General features: G+C 42.4%; 1 protein-coding gene and 1 pseudogene across 1 annotated transcript in view; one reads left to right on the plus strand and one right to left on the minus strand.

Moving 5' to 3' along the window:
* The window catches only part of LOC147698089 (acetylserotonin O-methyltransferase-like), a 684,409-nt gene that overhangs the window by 625,100 nt on the left and 32,027 nt on the right, over positions 1-27,282 (minus strand). The gene's annotated exons all lie outside the window — the stretch shown is intronic.
* Positions 9,132-10,076, plus strand: LOC147698092 (uncharacterized; annotated as a pseudogene).

Raw genomic sequence — 27,282 nt, forward strand, 5'->3', positions numbered from 1 at the left:
GAGCCATACTTAATGTTAGGACTATTTTTCCATGGGAATATGAGACACATAGGAAAGCACACCAATCAAGTGTAGTTACCAATTTCTCCACCAACTTGGATATTAATGTAGTTGAGGAGGTCTGACTCATGTCCAAACACACCCATCCAACGATGATTCAACTTATGGACTGTCGGTCGATGCCAAAGAGCCTCTCCATCTATGCCTGCACCTTCTCACACCATTGCCGCCACAATGCCGTGGGGTAGCTCAGGAGTACAAGTCCCGCACTGGCTACCATATTTCGTACATAGAAGTTCACCAGCCACAGGAAGCTCCCAAACTCCTGGTCGGTCATGGGGCGTGCCCTACCTTTTGCAAGCTTGATCCCATCCAAACACAACCAACACCCAAACAAAACAGAACCCCCTAAAAACCCCAAACTAGACCTATTACAATAATACCCCAAAAGACAAACCCCGACTGAACACAGGACAATACACAACAAGAAAGCACAAAAGGAACTTGAGGGACAAAACAGGGACAGCAAACACAACTAAACGGCTCCAGACACACCAAAACACTCTCCAGCACAGCCAAGACACAACCACTCAGAAGCACAGACAGTTAAACTGTGACTTAAAGTGAAAATGAAAGTAACTTCACAGTTCCTGGATTGCAGCATGCATGATCCATGACATCACTTCCTGGGTGGATGTGTCAGCGATGCATTGATTTTTTTTATGCAACCATTCAATGAGTTGATTCCACACAAAGCCTGACAAGGCACCATGTGGTCATTCTGATGTATCGGCTGGAAAGTGTCATTTTTGGGCGATGCAGGGCTGGAAAGTTCATGTTTTAGAATCATTAGTCTTTTTTTAATACAATAGGGCAAATATGTGTTTCTTGATGTATTGTGATATGCAATGCATGTAATTATTTACAGGGATTGATGTGCTGAGTGTGAATAGTGGAGTTGACCTGCTTACTGTCTTTGCATGTGTTTACTATGTGTGTTGACAGTGTACATATGTGTCAGTACATGCTTTTCGGGGCTCTTACTACACATAGGGCCACATCACTCTAGTAGCACAAGGTCACATCTTACAAGAGGTGTACCATGTGCTAAATTGGTATTAGCACCCAATTACATGTCTTTAAGTTCCCCAATGGATGCCACAAACAAGCACTGCCATGGGGTCAGTGTACCCACATCTACAACAAAACAGCCTACTGCCAATTTGCACTGTGTACCACAGTGCAGGCAGCCCGCTGTGGAAAACCTGGGAGGGTTACATTTTCCTTTGCAGGCGAGTGCTGAAATTGGCTGCAATCACCTGGAAGATGATGCATGGATGGAGCCATATGATTGGTTAAGTATAGGCCATTTATATTCAAGCTTCATACACCACAGGAAAGTAAGTGTCATCCTTTGTGGGACTCATGATTTTCACTCATGCTGATGGTGTTATGCTAGATCACCATGCATGCCTTGGTGGGACCTCCTACATATTGCTGACACTAAAGCTGCATAAATCACACCATAACTACACTCTGCATAAAGGCGGTGTAGCTTGTGCATAGCAGTAGGTGTTCACATGCAAAGCCACATTAACGTTGTTTGACACTGAGACAGGTGATGAGACTCACACAGGCCTGGCACAGTCCAAAACGTGACAGACATCCCCAGTAGAGTCAGAACACGGATAAATCAATTGCTGTAACTGTGGCTTATCTGTTTCCATGTGTCCTCATGATGTTGCTCACATTGGCCATGTAGAACTATTCCATGAATGGTTTATGTGCAGGAAAGTTTCGAGAGAACCCAACATATCAGCTGTATGGACTTGTGTCTGGAAGGATATATGTGGCCTATGCACATTACAATTGCACATAATCTTTACCAACAAGAGTAGCCTATGATTTGTGGATCACGAGGCCAGCTTGTCTAGCCACAACTAGTCAGGTGTAGTACAATCATAAATATGTTTGCCATTGGGACCCATCACAATTTGTTTCTAGGTTGTGTGGCAAAGAGAAATTTGGCAATGTCTATGTATTCAGACATGAAGTTCCCCTGCGATTTTCTAGACACATTGGAACACCATAACAGTGCATTGGGTCTTGGCTGTATAGACCATGATTTATGTGATTTCTGATTCTCATTTGTTACATATTCTGAGTCTGGGTGTTATTCTGCACACTTAGACAGTACTGAGAGAAGTGAAGCTATAGTTTGTATCTGAGTTCAATAAACCAACATAGTAGGCTTCATAACTGCTTGTCTCATTGGCATCTTAGCCTAGTGGGGCAAGTGTGGCTACATTCTCACCGGGTAGACACTGTCGCACGGGCAAATACAGTATGTAGCATTTGTATGTGTGATATGAGATCTCCTAATGGATTTGATATGTGGATATAGTTTTTGATATAGCATATGTAGACTGTAGGTTTGGGACTGTGTTCCCCTTGCACATACTACGTGGATCACTTCACAGTCATCACACTGTGAGTGAAATCTACTATCATCCACACCTATGAGGCCATACAAATGGCTAGATGTGGGAGACACACACACAGTCATAGCACATTATCTAATTTAACACACAAAATTAATTGTGGTTGGCAATGGAGGACTATGTGCTACAGGTATTTGGCATGCACACTCATGTCAAGAGACTTTGGACATTGGGATGTGCACAAAATAGAAAAGGATGAATCCGTTCAACAAAGATTTTTGCTGCTGTGCACTTATGTATTGAAGTATTGTTTTGTGCATTTTTGTTCCTTGGACAACACCACTTTAACCTTTTTGAAAATAGAATTTACAGCACTTTAATTCACTCTTTCAAGGTACTGTCTTATGGTTATGAATATATGTACATATGCTCATACAGCACTGCTGTTCAATGAATGCTTTTTCACCTTGCACTGTCGGAATTGCATCTAATAAATTTCCTTCATGAGATAAAGCACTAAATTGTGGATGTGTGCTAAGTCATGAGCTTTGCAATATAAACTTTTGCTTTATTTTGTGAAGTTCTGCAAACTGAATATAAACAACTGACCAGACTATTAATAAAAATGCTCACTAAATAAAATGCTGTTCTGCAGTATTGGCAGGAATGACATGAATATTGAGTATTCTCCTACAGGAATTGTACATCAAATTCAGGAACAACCAGAATTTCCCTTAGTGTCAATTTCCTGGAACTGACTTAAGAAGCACAAAAAAACAAGTGTTGTTGGGCAAGGAACCATACACTTAGTTATGGGATGTAAAAACTGATTTGTTTCCCACCTCTGTCTCATGCTGTTGATGACTGTAGAAAGAATCTGACATACTACTTCCAAAGGAGCATAGTGCCATGTAATGTAACAGGGCTCGGTGGAGAGTGAAACTTTTGAAGAGTTCACTTGGTGCAAATGTTGCAATTGATTTGCATTTATTACAGAAATTAGGGATTTTTGAAAGGTGAACAGGATCTTTCTGATGCAGTTGAACAGCATTTTAGTTTATGGCTTTAAATCACTGCTTATTGACATAATGCAGTAAAGAATTCTGGATTTATTGGCTTTGAGACAGATTTAGAGAAGAAACCTCGGGGTCATGCTTCATGTATGGAGTTTAGCCCATCCATATTCTAAGGGTCCGATACTACAGCAAAACTACTTACTTACTATAAAATGCTAGACAGAAATATGCTGGCGCAAATCCGCACCTCGAGCTCTCAGCTTTTCCATGGGGAGATATTTATTTATTTATGGGTTTCTAATTGCGCCTGAATCACCCCCGGAGGGGTATCTCTGCGCTTTGGACAGAGCTACTTAGGGGGCTGATAAGAAGTGTTAAAACAGAGTGGTCTTAAGAAGTTTCCTGTAGCGTGTATAGTCAGGGCATTGTCTCAAGTGTATGGGAAGCTGGTTCCAGTACAGGGGAGCGAGGTGGGGAAAAGATATCCCACCTAGTCTTGTTTTCCTAACCCTGAGAACTAAGAGAAAAAATTTGCTTCCTGGCCTGAGGGTCCTAGAGGGAACGTAAGGCTTAAGCTTCCTAGAGATGCAGAGATGGCCTTTATTATGAAGGGCTTTATAGACAATACAGCAGACTTTGAATTTCACATGCTTGCGGATTAGGTGGTGGGGAAGGGAAGGGGTTTTGAATGGAGCATTTGTGATGAGTTGCACAGTGGTATTCTAGACCACTTGCAAACTGCTGAGGGATGACTCATTTGCAGAGACCAGAAGAGCATTACAGTAGTCGAGAGAGCTCATAACCATGGTCTGAATGAGAGTTTTACAGGTATAATCTGGCAGAAAGAGAAAGACTCATAGTAGCAAGCCCAACACATAAAAGCAGGTGTTGGCAGTGTTGGCAGCATGCTCCTTTAATGTTAAGGCACGTTCCAGGCAAATGCCCAGGTTTTTAACTAGGTCTTTAGGGCCAGCAGGGATACCAACGGCTGCCGGCCACAAATCTGGGGACCCCAGAAGAGGGGCGTCTCCAAAAAGCATATCTGTCTTTCCTGCGTTGATTTGGAGAAAATTCCTATTCATCCAAAGGGCAATGGCAGTCATCCCCTCCGAAAAGGTGGACATAGTAGACGAGGAGGATTTGTTAAAGGAAAAGATGAGCCGGGTATCAGCAGCATAAGAAATAGCCAGGAAGCTGCAGGACCTGAAGAGGTTGGCCAATGGGGCAATGTAGATTTTAAGCAATGTAGGTTTCAAACATGAGCCCTGAGGGGCGCCCTTGGTCAGTTCCATCGTCTTTGACTGAAAAGGTCCTGGGTTGGCAGTCTGAGTATGGGAGGACTGAAAGCTAGTCATCCACTGAAGGGCAGGTCCTCCTAGTCCAATCTCCTCCAATATCCTGAGCAAGATCTGGTGTAACACCATACAACTAAGAGGACTTCTTAGCAGTAAATTCGAGAGAGAACAGGGGGACTGGTGGTAAAATTGGGAATAGCTACTGCAAATTGGGAGGGGTATAGAGAGGAGTAAGGTGTGGTTTAGGAAAGGGTAATGAGGAGTTTAGGGAGGGACATGTCCCTACAAACATCCACCCACAAAAGAGCAAAACCATTGCTATTCACACAAACTGCACTTCTAAAGTTACTACAGCCCAAAAAGGTTACAAAAAAGTTGCAAATGTACCGCAGCCAAACCTTGGAGTAAGTATAGCACACCACACATATACTCCCAGACACTGCAAAAACCTTGGAGGGAGGGACTAAAATAGAACTCTATAGAATTTTTTTAAAAAAATAACTAGTTTAATGAAACTTTTTACACATTTATGTAAATGCAATTTCATGTTAAAAAATGATATTAAAATAAAATCATATTTCATTCTACCCGATTTTAAAAACGCTTTCATTTAAAAATAAATGTAACTTTAATTATTCCAAAAGTAATTTAAATTAACCCTAATCTCACGTTTTGTAATTCGTAATTCATAATAAATAAACTTAATTTACCTAACTTACCTAAATAATTAAACATTTTATTCAAATTAAGTTAGTAGATCTTTAGCATTGTTCTAGTTTGTATATATATATATAATTATTTTGCATTACTATTTAACGTTAAAAAACTATCTTACATTTTTTTTAAGTTAAATAATTGTTTAAAACGTTCCTATATTTTATCATATGGAGAGCTCCACCATGGTGGCAAAGATCTCCACCACATTGATGGAGCTCTCTACCTATGTGCAAGCAACAAGTAGTAACTTTACACTCCTGAGTTTAGCTCCACCCCTGGATTTAGGAGGTGGAAAAACTGTGGGTGAAACTGTACTTGTGGTTAATTTACACTTCGAGAAGGAGTAGAGCCAATAATAGTAAATTTACTATAACGTATACATCTACACATGTAAATTCATGCATGTCCCTATTTACCTTTTTGAATAATTCTCTCTATATATTTATGTGCAGTTGTCCTTTTTGACATAGGAAGAAAGAAGTACCACACCATTCTGATAAGAAAGTATTGAACGCCAGCAATGTGTAAGAGTGCCCACATAATTCTGAATTTCAGTATTAGTGCAGTTACCGACATATCAAGTCATTCCTTTCAATATTTAGCAGCTAATAAGCAATGTATAGTCATATTTATTACAAGGGATCCTTCCATTCTCTGCTGAAATGTTCACATAATGTTGGTATTGCATGTAGCAAATTAAAAAATAGTTAATACCAAACACTTTTTGAAGAAGAAAGCAAAATGCATTTTAACTGTGAATACCACATTTTTGCTCACCATGCAAATTTACACCTGCATTTGGGACATTATTGTTAATAAAGTTCAGGATGCAGCTAGGATTTCCAAGTTTATTGTCATGGGTTTTAATTTAACAAATTTGTGCATTCTGGGAATTGTAGTGTTAGCTTCATTTTATCTAATACGATTAACAAACTTGATAACATTTGTTAGCTGAATATGTTTATGAGTAAACAAATATACTATAATGTTGTAACAGTGAGTATCATCCCCTTTCCCACTCAGATTTATGATACTGGGAATATTGTTAACGCTGGAGGTGTGGAAAATATGCAAAATGCGGTCCACCTCAAGTTTGTCGATGATGAACTATTGTGAAATAATGAAATCCTGAGGTAAACAGTAGTTGCAAGTCTAAGTGCCCTGGTATTTCCCTTTTTTGCCCTGGACTTTTACCCAGGGATGAAAGTGAACAGATAGATCTTACTATTCCCGAGATCTCTTAGTTCTGATTGGGTTAATAAGTATTGTCTCCAGACCCATCAGAATTAAGTGCCCTCTTGTAATCAGGGAATATTTGTAACATAAGTAAGTCTTCGAGAGGGGGGTGCTGAACGATAGTGCACTGCAGTGCATGTATGAATATGCTAACGGAGGCAAGGTCAACATGGGCATGCCAAGTGTATTATTTATTTATATGTCAGTGTTCACGGAAAAACATGCAAGGATTCAATGGACATTGAAACTTAAGTCTACCATCAAAAAGCATACAGGATTGTTTTTAAAGAGAGACCACATTCCACCTGTTTTTATTCCTCAAAAATAACATCATCTGAAAATGGGCTAAATATTAAATGCAAATGACGCGTAAATCTCCCCAACATCAATTAGGCCTCCATCCATCTATCCGATTATTTATCTATTTATCTCCCTGTCCAACCCCATCTAGTGTGCCTTTTTGTGGGCTGTCTGACTGAATGTGTTTTAGGTGGTACTATACATTAGTCTATGTGTATGTGGTACATTCTTTGTGGGCCTCTGTGTGTTATGTGTGCATCGGTACCTATGTATCTGTTGGTCTGTGTGTTAATATGTCTACATGACTAAAGGTCTATGTAGATGCTAGTGGTCACTGTGTCTACTCACCTGTAGGGAAATGTGCATGGGTTCCTATATATTAGTTGGTCTAGTGCTGCATACCTGTTGGTATTTGAGCATGGATGCATGTAAGTCTGATGGGTGTGTGCAAAGGTGACTTTTAATGTGTTAGTGTCGAAGTTTTTTCTAATGTGTAATTTTGTGTGTCAATTTGTGTGAACTAATCATTTTAGTAATGCATATAGCCAAAACCGAAAAGTTAATAATAATGAACTTGAAATGAAATAACTATTTGGTTGTATAATAATGAAAATAGTTAAGTCACATTTTGAGTGAAACACCATTTACTTTCAAATGCATATTTTTTCTGTTTTAGTGACTCTTGCTCTCCCTCCCAATGAGAGACTCAATGAAATCATCTCTCCCCAGTTTTCACATAGGGCCTGATTACGAGTTTGGTGGTGCAGGAGCGGACCGCCGTGGGGGCGGTCCACTCTCGCACCGCCAAACCCATGTATGGCCAGCTGACCAGATTACGAGTTTCCTCGTGTCTGGTGGGCTTGTGTTAGGCATTCCCACAGTGCTTCCTCTGAAAATGGGCACCACAATGGGCATGCCAAAAACAGGTCCTGCACAGCATGGACTGAAAAGTCCATGCATTATAGGAATTGGGGTGCATGCACACAAGGGGGAATTTGCTGTGCCCCCCCTGCAGGCACCCCATTGCCCTGAGCCATCAGGGAGCCCTGTATGGCCCTCTTTGTTTTCTCTCTGCCACAGTTTTCATCACAGAGGAACTACCATGAAAACCGTGGTTGAGAGGAAACTTGAAATATGCTTGGTAGAACCACTGTGGTCCCATCAAGCATATTCCGGCCTCAAGACCACAGTGCCACCGCCAGGGAATGGTGGTTCCTTGGCTGCTGCGGTGCTGCTATGGTGGTCCAAGAACCCTGGTTGTTATAGGGCGGTCAGAGTGCCGGTGCTGCAGTGGCAGTATAGAAATGTTATTATGCCAAGGGGCTAACTGATTGCAAAGCATGTATTGTGAATTAACCTTTTCATTGTATTCCTAATGAATCATTTTGAAGGATTTCCACTTGATGTTCTGATGAAGGCAAGCAAGAGAACATGATTTTATTACAAGACCGGAGGCTCATATCATTCTGATTTTCAACTGTTTTTCTACAGCTCCGGTCGAAGTCCTCTTCTAACGTGGAGCCTCTCTACAGTGTGTTAGCCCTGTAGTGTGACTTTGCTCTTCTCTGCCACTCCATCTGCTCTTCTTAGGTAACTTCCTTTCTGTGGTATTACACACCCTTTCTCCATAACCATGCCCATTAGCTTCATTTGTTATTTCTTCAAGGTTTTAACCCTGTATTTTCCATTTTTTATATTTTTACATTTCAGTCAAGGCATTTATTTTTCTCTTGGGTTATATTATAGCCTTCGAGACCCACATAGAGTGCTCTACCGGCCATTAAAGGCCGCTCCAGCAGGCGAGGGCTTTTAACAAGTGAGCGGGCCTTTACTGGCTGGTGGATCCAGCAATGGAGGGCTCTAAGCCCATTAGAAAATATCACCCCTAGAGGGAAGAATGTTCAAATTTGTAAAAACAAAGGCCTCTCAGAGCTCCAAGAGGCCTTTGTTCACAGCAACAGCCGTGAAAGGAAAAAAACACTGGAATGTTGCTTTCTTGGCTTCTACCAGCAATTAGAAGCCCAGCGCGCTCCATTGTCTTCAATAGAGTGCTCAACCATCCAATGTTCTAGTAAGTAATATTAAACTATATTAAGTGATTTTATTAAATTTAAATATTTTTCAATATGTCTGAGGAGGAAGATTCACGGGTATTTCAGGATAATGTAAAGTCCTTTATCAATGATTCGGTTCAGCAGGCTGTCTCAGTCTCTATGCTGGACATTTAAAAAAAAAATTCTAAGATGCTTTTTTCCTCCAATAAAGGCACTTCTGAAAAGGGCAGGAAATGTGCAGTTACCCTTTCTGTGTCTTCTAAAGGCGATTCAATGAAAATTGGTCCTCCCACCGAGAGGTTTCTTTATTAGGGCCCCCTTTTTCTCCTATCCATATATCCCACTTGATGATGAGGGTGTGCTGTATAACACAAATAACTTGGACATATCTGCGAATCTCACTAGTTATGGGCCTCCGGGGAAAAGGTGAATAATTTCTCCTTATGATGGTGGTTTTTTTCACCCCGTGTCTCAAGAATTAGTGGTCCACCTTGGGGAACCCATGTTTAATCCCTCTTTTATTGCACCACCCCAATTCTACAGAATAGTTTCCAGCAGATCATGTGGGGGAATATGCTTCCTTTTATTTGAGCAATGGTCTGGATAAGATCACTAGAAACAAACTGAAATCTGATTATCCCTGCCCTTCCCTATCCAATAATATAATTGCTACCCCCTGATATTGACCCAAATATGATGATGTTTTTCACTAAATTCAGTAGACTGCAAAAGAAAGGAGTGGACAGGGCAGGGTCCAATTGTCAGGGCAGATTGTTGGATTTGGTAAGTCCTCTCCCCAGAATTTTGGATTTTGCAGAGAACCCCAAAACTGACGGCATTCTGATCGATCCTGAGACTCTTTCCAATTGGGCCCAATGGGCAATTTGTATTTTGGGCAACACAAATGCTCATATTTCTCAAGAGAGAATAAAGAGCCTATTGCTAAAAATCGACCCAAAACTTGTCTCTCTTGCTTCAAATGAAGAAGGTCCCTTGGCTGAGGGATTATTCTTTTAGAATCTTTCATCAAAGAGTTAGGGACATATGTATCTGTCTTTGCTACCCTGGACAAAACCCAGCTTTCTCAGAAAAATATTTTCTCCTCTCTAGTTTATGCTAGGGCCGGCAAAGGTAAGAGTGACTTTGCCGGCCGATATTCCAACAGGTGTCAACACCCCAACAGAGGCTTCTTCAGCCAGCAATCTCAAGTTGAGGTCTCTTCTGGATATAAGCCTCAATGATATCTCCGTTCATCCATCTCACCGAACATTTCTCCAATTTTAATAGGGGAATTTTTTCTATTGTTACAAAGCTCTTCCCTTCGGTCTGTCTTCAGTTCCTTAGTGTTTTACCAAGATCCTCAGACCAGTTGTGACCTTTCTCGGAGTGCAAGAAGTTTGACTTATCATTTACTTTGATGATTTTCTCGTTATGGCTAAAAACAAGAATCTTCTTCTTTCTCACTTGCATCTTTGCCAGGATCTTTTTCTTCATTTAGGTTTTCTTATAATTACCCAGAAATACGCCCTTGTCCTAGCCCAACAATTGAAATTTCTGTTTTTTCTGTTAGGTACTTCTCGTTCTATCCTTCAACTTCCTCATCACAAGGACACTCTCATAAAAAAGGAAACCCACCAGTCCTTATCTCTTTCTCACTTCTCTCTAAGGTCTCTAGCCCATCTAGTGGCTCTTCTGGCCTCTTCATTCCAAGCAATCTTTCCAGGCCAGCTTCATTATGTGGCACTTCAAAGATTAAAGATCCAATTTCGTTGGACCCAGAGTTCAGAGAACAACTTCTTTAGTGGTTCACTCATTCAGACACCTGGAACGGGAGAACAGTTTTCTCTGCCACCCCAGATCTTGCAGACAGGTTAGTTTACAGGATGTGGTTTGTTCTCAACTGGAGGTACATGGTCTCAGTAGGAGTCCTTTTTACACATCAACAGTTTAGAGATGCTTGCAGATTCCTTTGCGATCCAGTTCATTACAAAGTAAAAAGTAAGTTGCCCCATTTTGCTGAGAATGGACAATTTGACAGCTGTCAGATATATAAACAACCTTAGTGGTACAAAGTCCAAGATTCAGGTGGATCTCGCCAAACACCTTTGGGGGTATAGCTTATAACGGAATCTCTCAGTCAGAGCAGAGTATCTTGAAGGGAATTCAAATGTCAGAGCAGATTGGTATTCCAGATACCTTCAAGATTCAAGCAATTGTCAACTGCACCCTTCAGTGTTCAATCCCCTATCTTCCATCTTTGACAAAATGTCGATAGATCTTTGTGCCTTTTGTCTCAAATCCCGACTTACCTCTTTTTTCAGTTGGAGACCAGACCCTCAAGCGTTGGCTACAAACGCTTTTCTTCAATGTTGACTATAGACTCTCCTCTATGCCTTTCCCACCTTTTTTTAATGCACAACTTCTACCTCAGATGTGCAGACTGCTCTCTTCTCTGGTACTAATAACTCCCTTGTGGCAAGCACAACTGTGCTATCAACTCTGTTAGAGATGGCTTCAGACTTCCCCATTTCGATTTCTCATTTTCCTAATTTACTGCTCAACAATCAGGGTCATCAGAACAACATAATTCTAGATGGTTCCTTTTTTCTGGTTGCCCAGAGGATTTTGGGTCATCCTGGAGAACCCCTGGAATTTCGGCAGCAGCTTATCAGGCTCATTCAACGATCATGGGCCCCTGGCACTTCAAATGTTTACAGGTTAATACAATGTGGGTTATCAATTTGGTGTTTAAAATATTTATCGAATGGTGCGACAATGTATTGGTCTCTCTCAAACAAGTTTCTGCAAAGTTAACAATGCTTTTATGTTTAATTTCAGTAAAACTGTTTCAGATGTTGGAGCATTATTTGTGTCTTCTTTCTATTATTCTCCTCTTGGTGTGTTTTTTCAGGTTCACAGATATACCAAAACCATTTTAGCTATGATTCATTACCTTTTTTCCTTTCCCAACCCAAGTTGTGTGTTGGAAACTGTTTAAAGGCTTATATTACTCGCACTGCAGATTTGGGATCTCCCACTTCTAAACAATTGCTCATTTCTTTTCAAAAGCCTCATACTCCTGTTTCCTCTCCCATTTTAGCTTGTTGGGTAAAATGAATCATCTCCTTAGCTGGAATTTGCATTGATTCTCTTGGGGCCTGTTCAGTCAGAGGACCATGGCTTTTCTGGCTTTCTGTGCAGGTGCTAATTAACATGGCATTCTCAAATCTGCAGATTGGTCCGATGTAAATACCTTTGGAACTTTTTACTGTAAACCAATTTCACATGTTTCTAAATTTGTTATTGCAATGCTTTGAACATGCGTAATATAAGTCTATGGTCTTGTAATAAAATGTAGTTTTCCTAGCCTTGGTGTCAGAAAGGGTAGATTTTATTAAAGACACGGAGGTCAGTTTCTATTAACCCTACCTGTTTTTTTTCTTTTTCTGCAGTTCCAGCAACATCCTCTAATTTTGCTTCTTCCTAATCATAATACTTTCGCAAATACAGGATACTAGAGATTGCTGTGGCTCATTCTACCTGTGTGCTTTAATGCTCCTCACTTTATTTTACTTTGCTTCACATAATTGATCCCTATGTGGCTTATCTATTATTCAGTTATTTTGATTATGTTGAACTCTCTTGATTGACTCACTACAAGAAAAGAGGATTTGTTGCTCTCAGTCAAGATAGTTATTGAGTTACTCAACTTCCTATTGGCTGTGGTTAATATGATCCCAGTTAGCAGTCTAATTTTTGATTTTTCTGGGAAACGTAGTTCTTGCTTGCCTGCCATTAAAATACCACAGAAAGTGGAGCTACCCATGAAGAGCTGACATAGGGGTGAAGAAGAACGAAGTCACACCACATTGCCGACACATTGCAGAGAGTCTCTGAGTCAGAAAAAGACTTTGACGGAGTTGCAGAAAACCGGTAAAAATTCAGAATAATACTCGCCTCCATGTCTTTAATAAAATCTATCCTTCCTGAGACCAAGGCTAAGAGGAACTCAATTTTACGAGATATTGTTTGAGAAATTATTCATATTAGGTTGTACAAATCCGGGGGCGTGGCTTGCGCGCCATCTGTAGAGGACGTCTTTCCCGTGAGCTCCGCTACAGACTGATCCGCGGATGCCGTGAGGACCCTTCCTGCCGTTTTTCGGACGGCTTTTCTGGCCTACAGCAGTGTCGGAAGGTGGACAGTCTGCAATGGAGTACTTGTGCAGTCTCTACGAGCGACATTTCACCGAATATTTACAGCAGTAACTTTTCTCTATCTCCTCATCACGGCCGGCCGCCATTTTGTTTGCCGATCGCGTGAATGTCTCTCTCCGCTGTTTCTTCAGTCCCTCTTTCTCCATTCCAGCGTTAGCTCATTTTGGGCATAATACTATGGCGTGTGCTGCTCTCTTTACAGAATACTCAGAGTTTCTTTCTACTTTGTGCACTGTACCTGTCGAATTCTACTGTTAACCTGCTCCTCTGAGGAAAAACGGCCGCCATTTTGAGTCTCCTGAATGCGAAGTATTCTGCTTCTAATTGAGGCCTTTGAGGTGGTTGCTTCACCGTTTTTTCGTGGCACTCGCTCCACTGGCCTCCCATGATCATCTGCCTCCTACATTTTGATATTACTGCGCCTACACTTGCCACTACAAGTCTTACTGTGTTCCGGCCTTCATTATATATTTTTTCTTCAGACCAACACCTTCTAAATTACTGTGCGGTACCATCTTGTCCATGTACTGGTCTTGGTTGATGCCTCTCCTTTGGTGCTGTGTGGCTTTTTTGAATTAGCACTGAAGTGAAGTGCGTTTTCTTGGCGGTTCCTTTTTCTCGCCTTATATGTGCCACACACTGTGTGCCCCTATTATCATCGTGCATCTCTAAGCCAGTTCAAACTCCACAGTTTCACTGGACTCTGCTTCTCACGGTGGTACACATCTACACCCTATGTGCTTTTGGTGTCCTTTACCATGGCGAATGTCTCTACCTCGCTGAAAATGTCACAGACCGGAACCAAACCTAAAAGGCCTGAGAATGACCCGCCCTCCCCCATTAACTCTATATCTAATCCTGTACTGGACTCCATTCTTGAAGAGGTGCGTGGTCTTCAACATTTTATGTCTGCTACTAATGCTAAACTTCAACAGATTGAGGAGCGCTGGGTGGTTATGGAAAATAAAGTTTTGAAATTAGAACAGCGTGTGAGCGATATCCAAGACATCTCAACTAAGATTCCACTATTGGAACAAGAGATCCATAAGCTCAAAGTTCACACCGAGGATTTGGAAAACCGTAATCTACGAAATAATCTATGCGTTTATGGTGTTCCGGAAAATTTGGAGGGTGTTGACATGGTATCCTTTATTCGGAAATTTCTTCAGGAACTTATGGAGCTCCAACCATCGTCACATCCTCTCAACATCCAAAGAGCGCATCGTCTTGGCTGTATCAATTCCAATTCCTCCAAACCACCTGGAATCATCATGCTGTTCTTGGAATTCACAGAGTTAATGGCTGTCTTGAAGGCTGCCAGGACCAAATGTCGTCTCCAGTGGTCTGGTCATGACATTTTTATTTCGCAGGATCTTTCATCGGCTACGAATGCTCGGAGCAAGGAATTCCTGAATCTTCGTCCCATGATGCGACAGCTGAACATTCAATATGGAATCCTGCATCCCTGCTTCTGCAAGATCACACACAATGGCCGTACCAGATCCTATGATGATCCGCAGAAACTTCACGAATATCTTCTGAGTGTCTCTCCTTCTACTATGGACACTGCTAGCTAATACTTCTATGTATTTTTTGTTCTCCCTTTTTATTGTCACTATCCTATTCTATCTGACCTCTGTTAATTTACCTTCCTTATCTATTTCTTGAGATACTATCCTCACATCCTTGTGTTTTTCCTTCTACTATTGTCCGTCTCCTGACTGCTCATTGGTCGAGTTCTCTCTCTGGTGTACCCTCGCCTCATATGTTTTGGTTGCTCTCTTTTTCTCCGATCAAGCCTTGGTGCCTTGATCTGTTCACTCTTTTTCTTTCTGTCCTTACCTATCTTTCTTCTTTTTCTCTCTTCTTTCTTTCTCTTTGCTATTTTTTTCCTAAGTGGTCTCTACTTTTACCTCTATTCTTACAATTATTGCTTCCTCGTTGTTTGACTCTCTTTGGCCCTGTTATTGTGAGCGTCTTAAGAATCCACTGTTTAACTGGTATTTTTTGTCTTCCCTTTTGTAGTGATCTCCTTGCCATGTGTCGCCTCCATTTGTCGCCCATCCTCCCCTCCTCCCAACATGTGTAATTTTGTCTCTTGGAATGTGCAAGGTCTTGGTCATCCTGTCAAGCGTCAGAAGGTATTGTCTCACTTATCCAAATTTCATTCACAGGTTGTTTTCCTTCAAGAAACACATTGCTCGGATGTTGAATCCCTTAAGCTTAAGAGACATTGGCTGGGTCAGGCTGTGTTTTCACCTGATGTTCACAAAAAGGGAGGGGTTGCTATATTGTTTCACAAAGCTTTAAATGTTCAGATTATTTCCTCTCAAAATGATGATGAAGGACGTTGGGCAATGGCTTAAGTTGTTATACATAACAAGACAATGGTTTTGCTGAACATATATGGCCCAGTTCGCCCAGACATAAAATTTTGGAAAGATATCAAAGTTCTTATTGCATCCATAGATTGCCCTGATTTTATCGTGGCTGGCGATTTTAACCAATAGTTAGACCATTTTTCAGACCGATTGTCCTCTAGTTAATTTCAGCCTGACATATCCCATAAGAGTTTTCAATCTGCCATTGCCTCGCGTCCTTTATATGATTCCTGGTAAATGTGTAACCCTCATTTATTGGAATATACTTTTTTTTCTAATGTTTATCATACACGCTCAAGAATTGATTATATTATGATTAATAAGTCTCTTCTGCCCTCCATTCAAAAATCTGTTATTGGCTCTATTTTTATCTCCGACCATGCTCCTGTTTACACTACCCTAGATCTTTCCCTTACCTCCTCTAAATTTAGTCGCTGGAAATTTAATTCTTTTCTTTTATCTGATGCCACTTTCATGAAAAAAAGTACCGAGTTTTTCAATGAATACTTCTCCTTTAATAAGCCCTCGGATACCTCAATTCCCATCACCTGGGATGCTTTTAAGGCTTCTTTCCGAGCTTTTACTATTTCATATGTTTCTACAAAAAAGAAGCTTAATAGACAAAAGTATGAAGATCAGCTTAAACAGATTAAAAACCTTGAACACATATATTTTACTTCTAAATCCTCCTCTGCCCTTCAGGAGTTGATTCTCGCCAAAACAGACCTTAACAAAATTATCACTAATGAAGCTTGTCACACCCTCCTTAAAATAAAATCTAAATTCCATGGTGGCCAGAACAAAACAGGGAAAATGTTGGCCAATTATTTGAAAATAAAGTCAGAACGTAAAGCTGTTGGCCCAATCTTTAATGACTCTCTTAATAAATTGGTTACCTCTGATGAAGACATTGCTGAAGTATTTCACAACTATTACCAAGCCCTATACTCCGATGATACACACCCCTCTGATGCAAACTTAACGAAATTTTTTGAAGGCCTCCCTTCCCCTCCTTCCCTCCCGGTGGACTTCACCTACTTGGAACGGGACGTTACTCTCCAGGAAATTACTACAGCCATCCACTCTCTCAAAAAATCAAAAGCCCCTGGCCCCGACGGTCTGCCTGTCCAGTTTTATTCCTCCTTCCATTCCTTTTTTGCCCCTAAACTCCTTCAGTTATTTAATTCTTTTATTTCAGATGCTAAGGCCTCGGGGTCCTTTTTGGATGCTCTCATTGTCATTATCCCCAAACCTGACAAGGATCACTCACAATGCAAAAACTACCGCCCCATATCTTTGATTAATTATGATTGTAAGATTTTTGCTAAAATCCTTGCCTCTCGCCTTGATTCCATTATCCCTCGCTTAATCAAAAAAAAACAGGTGGGTTTTGTTAAGGGCAGACTTGCTGCTGATAATGCTCGCCTTTTTTCTAATGTGATTGCTCATAGTAAGAATGTCAAAGCTCCCTTGGCAGCCCTTTCCCTAGATGCTGAGAAAGCCTTCGATCATATTGTGGTAAATATATTTTACCTAATCATTTTTTCCATATAATTATCAATACAAGACAGCTCATTCAATGAGAGGCAGAGTCCGTGGAATCTGAGTCATACGGGCTTTAATATAATGCTTCGAAGCATGGGACATCGGGTTCCATCACCACGCAGGTTCAGGAAGGGACGTTCTCGCTTTTTATTAACAGTACACAATATATATAGTAAAACAGTATGCATGGCAGTGAATACAGTAGGCATAACAGGTGAAAAGAGATGATAAGAACACATGTGCGTAACAGGAGGCGTGTAAGAAGGCGTACACATGGGCGTGCACTGGACATGTCAGAGAAACGTAACATAAAACGTCACGAGTGGGTGGATGCATAGAGAAAGTTGCAGAATCAGCAGAAACTTTTAACCTATATGCGCGCGCAGCTGAGCATGACGTGCAACCGGGGAGAACTGGGGGCTTTGACTTTTGCACGAGTAGAGGAGACTAATGTCTGGGGTGTCAAAACGACCTGTACCTATAGCATATCTGATATCGTATGGTTTTGAGGATGTAGTGTCTGGAGTAAAAGGTCTCTCGGGCAAGGGCCGTTCAACACTGTATGCGAGTGCGTGCAAAGGGATCTTCATGTAGAGTGCGGGGACCATGGGCCTACCATGGTAACAGGAGCAGTAAATTACTTGCTTGGAGACAGGAAGGCAGGGCCCTTTGCTCTGCAGCCGCAGAATATGTTTACCTATTTCACTAGACTGGAATGTGTTTCGAGGAGGCTGGACAGATAACTTGTGGGTAAAACATGAATTTGGCAGGCAGTCCAGGCCGAGCCGGGCACCGCTGCGCTGGCAGGAAGTAAGGCAAGGGTCAGGGATGCATACAGCTTTCAGAGACAGGAGAGATGAGACTCGGGGCCTCGTTTAAGGGCCTAACTCGACTGGGCCAGAAAACGTGGACGAAAACGTGAAAGTGTACCATGTAAAGACGGTGGCACCGTATGCCTAGGAACACAATTAACGGGATTTCTTGGTATGGTTGGATAGCTAACATGTTAAGGATGGACGCAAATGTATTTGCGTCTTTCTAGTATGTATAGAACAGAAGCTACACGACATACATGGAACATGGGTGCATGGATAGGGTGCGAGTGGGGGACACATTAGCTACCTGAAAATTTCTATTACCTCATTCCCTCCTTGGACCCTACTACACCCTTCAGGATATATCTATATTCATGAGACCATCTATCTGTTCATAAAGCATCATTTGTTCATCTTTCTTTATTCGGGAGCGGGAACGTGTACTTGGATGGGGAATACAGGCTGTGGCGCACAAGCCGCAAATCGCCGGCCCACATTGCAGACAGAGACAACAACTGAATACTATGGCCAATATTATTCCTAGGAACTATAACAATTTCCATCCCCAGGCAGATATCACACTCCAGAACCAACCGGACCAAGTCCAGGAGCCTGGATTCTGGTGCATCTGATGGGCTATTTCATGGAGCCGAGTTATGGCCTTATACACGGATGGTGCGTTATTTGGAATAAACACGCGACAACTGGATCCGATCCTATCTTCCAAGATGAAGTCAAGGACAAGGCGATTTTGAAGAACAACAAGTCTCATAGCAGACTGTTCCTCGGTCAGGTTACCTAAAGCAGAAGTAGTCTCGTTCACTACTGCTTCTAATGTTCTGGTCAATCTTCAAATTAGTTTACTATTTGAGACAGTGCCTATGAATGGAAAGAATCCTTTATTGAAATCTATATATTGTTCTAATGTAGTTTCAGTCTGATCGACAATTGGGATCTTGATCTCCCTTCTATGTCTTACATGAACGAGATGTGGATTTCTGTGATAATCAGGCGGGGCTAGAAAAACAGGTGGCAATAGGAACGCAATATAGCACGTCCCATCCCAATCCAATGGCAGACGTACATAGGCTGTCTGACCACATATGAAATAAGAATGGCGAGAGGCTCTGAAAGTAGACTTGCCTTTATCACTGAATTCTACAACAGTATCACAATCACTGTGTCCTAGATGTACGGAACCATTCTTTCTGACGCAAATTCACCTTTCACTGGTAAAACTGTAATAAACGGCAAGTCTGAATTAGTCTCAGACTGCACATTCAGGATCATGAAGTTAAGTGTAAAATTACCTAATCCATACACTTCATTTTCTAGATCGGTCCCTGTCCTTTGGGGAAGATCTTCATGGTCTGGGAAACATATTTTATTCATGACGGTATTCAGGTTCCCCCATATCCAATTGCCTTGGGAAACCTTGGACTTACTATCTAGGGAAGACATTAAAGTAAAGCATGCACCACATGAACCATTATGCGTGAACGGGTAAGGAAAGAGAGGCAGAGCTCCCTTGTACTTCTGATAGGGAGGGAGCCGGCCACATATCCAGCAATCGGTGGCGTTGCTGGCCTGATGAGTCTGGTGTAACATACGAATGAATGTATTGTTGCGCATTGCTAATCGATAGGAGAGCTCATGTGGGGGCAGGTCACTAAAAATGTGTTCCACAGTGTCATTAGAGGAAGCATGTACATATGAATCAAGAGGGAAAAAGACATGTAACATTAAACTAATGCATATTAACGTAAGACTCAGAAGAAACATGAAAATTAAGGCAATTATGCATCCGCTGTGCAAAACTTTACAGTGCTTTTTTCTTTTCTCGTTTCGCCTACCTCTCTGACTACTTGGGTCTATCTTGTTCATGTCAGAAACCTGTCTAACCGCTTCACCCGAGGGGGACTTAAACAATTAAACGCTGTCTGACTTACTAGACCTCAGCTTTAAGCGATACTCCTCTTGGGGAGTTTTCTCTAGCAGGGGAAGTTTAGAGTCAATGTCCGGGAGGGGGCAGTCCTTAATCGGAATGTCTGGACACAGTCCGTGAACTTTTTTCACATGGCTGGAATGCAGCCAGCCTTTTCTTCCTTCCAGCTTCACTGCGGTCCTCGTCGTCATAAGCACCAACTTAGGCTGTTTCCATCTGGGCTCCAGCGGACTTTTCCTGTCGAAATTTCTTATGAGCACATGCTCGCCGGGGACAACGTCATGCGGTTTCACTTGGGTGTTGCCTGGGAAGGCAGCTGCGACCTGTGAACGACAAGATTGTAGTGCAGACATCAAGGAGGCCAAGTAATCTGTCAGCATAGAACTGTCAACATCCGTAATTTTCTTTGGCATAGGCGTACCCCACATATTGGGAGGCCGCCCAAAAATAATTTCATAGGGAGACAATCCTGTCCTAGAATGGGCTACCATACGCATATAAAAGAGTGCAACTGGCAATGCTACGATCCAATCTACACCTTTCTCTGCACATATTTTGGCTAATCGGGTTTTCAGGGTCTGATTGTGTCTTTCGACCAAACCAGCTGCTTCGGGATGTCGTACACAGTGGAACTTCCACTGGTAACCTAACAGGAGTGAAACCTGTTTCATGAGCTCGGACGAGAATGGCTTTCCATTATCTGAGTACACGACACGGGGCAAGCCGTATCGCGGGAAAAATTCACGAACCAACTGCTTGGCAGTGGTCGCGGCAGTGTAATCTGGGACTGGATATGCTTCTGTCCATCTGGAAAGGGCACATACAACTACAAGGACATATTTAAAACCTCTACATCTGTCCATCTGGATATAATCCATCTGGAGGACTTCAAAAGGATGATCGGGAGGGTGGAATCCACCTTGTTCCACGGGAATACCTTTGCCTGGATTGAACTGACAACAGATCATGCAAGTACGCACTGTCTGTTTTGCTGCTGCTCGTAAATGTTTATTGAACCAGAGGTTATGAACGCTGTCTAACATGGCTTTTTCTCCTAAGTGTGCTGGACTATGTGCTGTATTAATGATAACTTGAACCATAGAGTCGGGGAGGAACCATGTGGCTCTTCCCTTCGTCATCCATCCCTGATCTGTGTGGATCCCTCCTTGTTCAGTCCATTTCTTGATTTCGTCTGGTGTAGCATGTGTCTGTATGTCGAGTACTTCCAATATGGGATCCTTCACTGTCATACAATGTGTCTGTGATGGTACTATGGTCTTTGTCATGTCTGTTGGGATGTCTGTCTGAGCTGTGAGTTTGGCTGTTCGGTCTGCTAGGTCGTTACCCTGTGAAATAGTGTCGGTAGCTTTTGTATGTGCTTTGCATTTCATAACCGCTATGGCTGTAGGCAAGTGTATTGCTTCTAACAGAGCTTGAATAAGAGGACCATGTTGGATCTTGGTACCGTGAGAAGTTAAAAAACCTCTTTCTTCCCAAAGAACTCCGAAGTCGTGAACGACTCCGAATGCATATTGTGAATCTGTGTATATGTTTACTTTCTTGTTCCTGGCTAGTATACAGGCTTGTGTCAGAGCAATGAGCTCTGCTGCTTGAGCAGACAATGTGTCAATGCGATGTGTTTCTAAGACTTCAGTTTTAGTGGTCACTGCATAGGCGGCTACTAACTCTCTTGTACTCGTTCTCATACATGAACCATCCACGTAAAGTGTCAGGTCTGGATCGGGTAGTGCAATGTCTGTCAAGTCTTGTCTGGGCTTCGTTACAGTATTGATGACTTCTACGCAGTCATGTGGTGTCGGGTCAATCGTACTTGAGGGTAACAATGTGGCAGGATTCAGTATGTTGCAGCGTCTGATTTCTATGTGTGGCTGAAACAATGTCAATTCGTATCCGGTCAGTCTTGCTATGGTCAGGTGTTGAGTCTGGGTTCGGTTCAAAAGAACTTCCACGGAATGTGGAACTTGTACTGTCAAGGGATGTCCTAACACTATTGAATCGCTTTGTCTGATTGCTAGGGCGGTCGCTGCAACTGATTTTAGGCACGCAGGCAGAGCCTGGGCTACTGGATCCAATGTACTAGAAAAATAAGCACAAGGCTTATGGTGTCCTGCTTGATCTTGTGTGAGCACAGATAATGCTGTGCCGTCGCGTTCAGTAACAAAAAGTGTAAAAGGCTTGCTGTAACATGGTGTCGCTAAAACAGGTGCTTGACATAAGGCTTTCTTTAACTCGTCAAAAGCTTGTGTGTGTTCCTGAGTCCAAGGGAGGACAGTCGAAGTCGCTGCCTCCTGTGTTGTCAACTGTATGAGTGGTTTAGCTAGAAATGCATACTGAGGGATCCATTGTCTGCAGTACGAGGTGAGGCCAATGAAGGCCCGTACCTCCTTTTGTGTCTTGGGTTGTGGCAGATGTGCAATTAACTGGATACGTTCCGGTGTCAGTTGTCTCCCCCATTTGGGCAGCAAGTGCCCAAGGTATACCACTTGCTGGGCACAGAATTGTAGCTTCGAAGGGGACACTTTATGCCCCTTTTCGGCCAAGAAACATAGGACAGTCAGTGACGCGTGCTCGCAATCACGTTCAGTCCGTGCAGTGATCAGTAAGTCATCGACATATTGGAGCAGAGCAGTGTCAGTAGGCATGTGAATACTGTCTAATTGTCTTTTCAGGGCTTGACTGTATATACTGGGACTTTCCGTGAACCCTTGAGGTGCACGTGCAAATTTAAAACTTCGGCCATTTAATGAGAATCCGAATAAAAATTGGCTTTCCAGATGAATGGGGACACTAAAGAAGGCGTTCTTAAGATCAATTACAGTAAAGAACGCAGCTTCGGAATCAATGGCAGTCAACAAAGAGGATATGTCTGGCACTACTGGGTACTGGGGAACGATGCATTTATTTAGCTCGCGAAGATCGATCACCAGTCTGTAGACTGGAGGTGCATTTGGGTCTGTTCGTTTAAGAATCGGGATGATTGGGGAATTACATACATTGGAGTCAGTTTCTATAACTACTCCTTGAGCAATCAATTCGTCTATGATTTTCAATAAGGCCACTACAGCCTCGGGGGGCAATTTGTATTGTCGGATTCGGGGCAGTACAACACCTTGCTTGAGAGTGACACGATAAGGTGTGATGTGCATACATCCTACATCAGTTGGACCTTTTGCCCATAAATGTGCTGGTACATTTCTCAATCTTGGATCAAAATCCCGTAACACATAGTGACCCTTAAAGTCACGTAAGAACAATCTCACTCCTTCCGGAGAACAACATATAACAGCTCCTAGAGCTTTCAGCGTTTTAATACCAAGCAAATTTTCAGGACATGCTTTCGTAAGTAACAGGTCAGTAGTTCGGGACAGTGGACCAACTTCAAGAGAAACTGGCTTTGATACTTCATTAACAATAGGCTTTCCTGAAAAACCCAGGGAAACATTCTGTGAGCCTGAGAGGGGTGCCCCTGGAACTTCGTCATGACTGATGGTCATTCTACTTGCCCCTGTGTCAATCAAAAATGTTCTGTCTTTCCCTAATACCTGACTATGTACATAGGGACCATCTTGATCTACAGGAACCTCAATAAGAGGCAAGCCAACCTCCCTCTCTAGGCTGTTTCATGTGTACTGCTGGTAATCGGGGTAATCTGACTGTGCATACTGGTACATTTGTTGTGTGACATGTTGAGCGGCAGCAATAGGCTGTGGTTGCGGTTGAGGTTGGGGTACAGCTACTGTCTGTGAAGCTTGCTGTGGTGACTGTTGTGTATTCTGTGCGACATGCTGTGGGACGTGTTCCTGTCTAAGAGGACGCGGTCTCTCTTTCGTTTTACCGGTAGCAATATTGTGTTTCAAAACCAAACATTCATTAATATAGTGACCTGGCTGTTTGCAGTAATTGCAATTCCCTTTAACGGGAGCTGCAGACTGACCTGGAGGTGCTGTACCCTTTCTTTGACCGTCTGCTGGAACAGACTGGGCTACTAGTACTTTCATTTTCGTGTCTTTCATACGTCTCTGTTCATGTTCATGTTCCTCTCTAATTCGGTTCTGGTGGTACTGTAACATTTGTAACATTTGGGAAGGTGTATTTGCTTGCCATGTACTTTCGACTTTCAGGACTCTATTCTTAACCTGGGGTAAGGAATTCTCAACTAATTTGGTCACAAAAAGATGTGGATATGACTCGCTACTTGTTTTCAGGCCACTATTAATAACAAAACATTTCTCGAATCTGGAATAAAAATCACTAGTGTCTTCGTCTTGTTTCTGTTTGCAGGCTGAGATTGCATCCCAGTCTTCTTTTTTCGTTGTCAATAGCCTCGGCAAAACCTGTACTAATAATCCTGGTAATTCTTTGGTTTTGTCCCCAAGACCTAAACCTGGGGTACGTCCCTTTTCTTAGTCTTCTAATTCAGTCCAGTTAATCTTTTTATCTCCCACCTCCCATTCTTTTTCTTTGAGTTTCTCGTAAATACCTGCCGGTAACAATACCTTTAACATTTTCATAATATCGGGATATGTGTAATCTCCCATGAGTAACATGTCTTTTAATTCACGGTGAAACCCTGCTGGATCCTTATCATGACAGGGCACTATTTTCTTCATTTCCAATAATTCCATTTTACTTAAGGGCGTGTATACGAATACGCGTTGAAGCGCACCCCCTGGAGACGTCTGTACGGGATGAACTTCTCGTAAGGGATTCTGTCTGTCTATGTGAAAAGGATGGTTTACTGGAGGTGGAACGGGAACAAAATGTGGAGTCAGAAATGTTCTGTATTTATGACGTTGTTCAAGAATCACATTAATCAAATAGGTACCTAAACCTCTCCATCTATTCAGGAGTAATTCATCCAATATATTGTATAGGGGACCTGGATCAGAATGCTGACTCTCATATAGCATAATGATATGCTGGATCATATATATACCAGCTAAACGTTGTTCAGTTGGAGTAAGACTCAAAAATGTTTGCGCTACTGAATCGTCTTTATATACACTGCTATTATCAGCCCACTGTACTGCGGACCGTGCTAGTTCTTGTTCACGCATTGTACTAAGTTCGTTGTAACCTATTCTATCTTTTAGGATTTTATCAGTGGCTTGGAACAAATGTTCAAGAGAACATTGCTCTGGTATCGGGGAAAGGAAACGTTTCTTGTTTTCTAGACGAATGGGTCTGTCAAAAGGTCTATCCATGGAATACTGTTTAGGGAGTTTCACTCTACCTACGTATGCTACCCTGTCTGGATTCTCTATTTCTTCCTCCGCCGAGGATTCATTCTTGTCTGACTCGGCTTCGTGTTCAGCCTTCTGTCTGTTATGTATTGCTACTATTTCTTTACGGATCTTTCTAGTCATGGCATCTATACAATTTTGTTTATCATGTTTACAATCTGCAATATTTTGACTCCATTTAGTCAGTACATCCATCTCTTCTTGAACTACACCTGGCCGATCTTGTTCCCTTATCAAACCATTAATTAAGAATCTTAGTATTAACCCTTGTGTCTCAACTTTCTGATATGCCATGGCCTCACGAATACATTCTGGTCTTTCCCCTGTTCTAATAAAATGATATATTTTGTCTAGATGGTCTGGCATTTCTGGTAATGTCAACAAATAATCCGTGACACGTCGTAAAGGTAACGAGGCTAACATCATGTCTCCTTTCTTGCCGGGTACTGGATCATATCTACAATCTGTAATATACTGTTTAAGCTTTTCATGTGGCATCGCTTTCGGAGTACGCTGTGTTGCTAAGTCTCTGATTGTCATTCGTTGTAATTGTGGCGGGGTGTGAGGGTGGCCTCCTGCGGCACCTCCTGAAGCAGAAGCCTGGGCATGACCTGACGTCATGGCGGGTGGAAAAGGTACATGTGATGGGGTTGGACTCTCGGTTGCATCTGTCGAAAAAGGATTGTGAGGACCAGTAGTAGGGGGGCCAGTAGCAGCAGCAGGGGAAGTGACAACAGGCGCGGGAAGCGAGTCTTGGCGTGGAGGGGTCGTGGCTTGAACAGCCGGAACAGGCTGCTGTGCATTATTAACGGGTGGTATGGGTACATTGGTATAGGCTGGCGCTACATCATCTAAATAGGAAGAAAGGAAAATATCTGCTGCGGTCTGTTTGTGACGGAGTTTAGTCGGGACCAATGGTGGTGGCAAGTTACGTGGTACTTCCGGGGTCGCCTTGGGCAGGCCCTCGGCTAGAACTGGATATAGTCCGGTAATAAGTGCATTTCTCTGTCTGTCTTGTTGTTCTATTCTGACTCGTTCTCCTTCTTCTAGTAACTCTTTCTCTCTAGCTTTTTCGGATTCTTCTCTACTTCTTTCGGCTTTTCTGATTCCCTTTTCATTTCGTCTATGAGCTTCTTTACGTCATAACTCTATGGCATCTTTCTGGGATTGTCTGGCTTTCTTTTTCCAAAGTGCTTCTTCTACCCTCATGATGCAATCTGCATCCCATGTCCCTGAGACAGGCCATCTATACTTTTCTTCCAGACCCTTAGTGTAATCTGCCCATAATTCTAGGTACAGTATGGCATCTAAGCCATGCCTATTATACATAAAATGACCAGGAGTGTCCCTAAGTGGGACAGGAACTGATTCTTCTAATATCCCTTTCCTAGTACTTATCTGACGTAATTACGAGAACAGCGGCATGGTCGGATCACTTTAAACGTGGACACAGTAAAACACAGTAATGAATAGCAAAACAATCATTCATACCACAACAATAAAACACATTAAAAACATGTTACCTGATACATAGAGAACACATAAAAGCGAAACTGACACTCGAGTTGCAACACTAGAATACTGAATCACTGGATTTACTAGATGCACTGCTATAACAGTACAGACCGGTCCCATAAAGAGACACGTCGGACCGTATCCACCTAAGTGAACACGTACGGACCAGGTCTGTGTACCCAGACCTGTCTTGACCGGGAAAAAATTAATGAACCCGTCTAGATGCGTTCCCAATAACGGTACTCACCGGGAAGCAGAAACTGAAGGCCTCGGAAACCGGACTGGACTGGACTGCGTCAGGTGACGATTCTCCTACGCATGCGCTTCGGAACAGGTGGGCCTCTGGACACCTCGGACTTTGCTCTCTCGACTAGGGCTCTGGTCGGGATCCTCCGCATTCCTCACCGCCTCGTCTGGACGCCGGACCGCAGTCTCCGTCTCCCTCGTGGGCCCGAGGGAAGATAGCAGGAAAACCCGCAACCGTGCACGGTTTCCGTCGGGGCTGTAGAAGGGGTCAAAGGCCGCGTGACTTCACCGGCGA

This window comes from Lissotriton vulgaris, chromosome 8 (genome assembly GCF_964263255.1).
Source record: "Lissotriton vulgaris chromosome 8, aLisVul1.2, whole genome shotgun sequence".
Classification (NCBI taxonomy): domain Eukaryota; kingdom Metazoa; phylum Chordata; class Amphibia; order Caudata; family Salamandridae; genus Lissotriton; species Lissotriton vulgaris.